The sequence below is a fragment of the Orycteropus afer genome, unplaced genomic scaffold, assembly GCF_000298275.1.
Source record: "Orycteropus afer afer isolate SDZICR_OR568_19922 unplaced genomic scaffold, OryAfe1.0 scaffold00605, whole genome shotgun sequence".
NCBI classification, from domain to species: Eukaryota; Metazoa; Chordata; class Mammalia; order Tubulidentata; family Orycteropodidae; genus Orycteropus; species Orycteropus afer.
Window position 1 is genome coordinate 237,159 of NW_006922192.1, and position 703 is coordinate 237,861.

The window sequence follows — 703 nt, forward strand, 5'->3', positions numbered from 1 at the left end:
CAAGTCTGCTCCTGACAGCCACCAGGGGAGGTCAGACTCTGGGATGGTTCTGCAGCTCCCTGCTCATCCCTCCAGAGGCCCCACGCTGCACCCCAGGTCCCTCCCCACCTCCCCACTGTGCAGCCCAGCGCAGGGACAGAGCCACCCTCTGCTCCCTCTGACCAGTGTGGGGCATCACCCTTGACCTCCCCATGCCCACCCCTGACCCTATGGCCCCAGCCTCTGAAGCGTCCAGAACCCACTTCTCAGCACCTCGAGTCGATCGCTCCCCGAGCCTTCACTGGCTGCAGTCGAGCCTCCAGGGGCAGCAAGTGAAGCCCCATCACAGCAGCCCCCCCGCGCCCCTCTGAGTAAAGCCCACAGTCTGACAGGGTCCCAAGCCCAGCGTGCCCTGTGGCCCCCGCAGCCGCTGCAGCCTGCTTCCTGCACTGGGCACTCCAGGACACTGCCAGGGTTGGCTGTCCGCCTCTGTCACGGGGAGGCACACGCCCAGGCTCGCTCAGAGTCCCCGGGGCAGCAGGAGCCCCGTGCACGAGCCCAGGCACGCCTGCATCAGCGCACTGCAGACCCAGACGGACGCAGGCTGGCCGTCCCACGCCACGGGGCTCCTCAGCCTCCTCTCCGCCTCGCTGTCCACTCCAGACTCTAGTCTCAAAAGGCAGGCTCCGCCCCCCGGAAGCCCGCCCTCCTCCTGGAGCGTCTT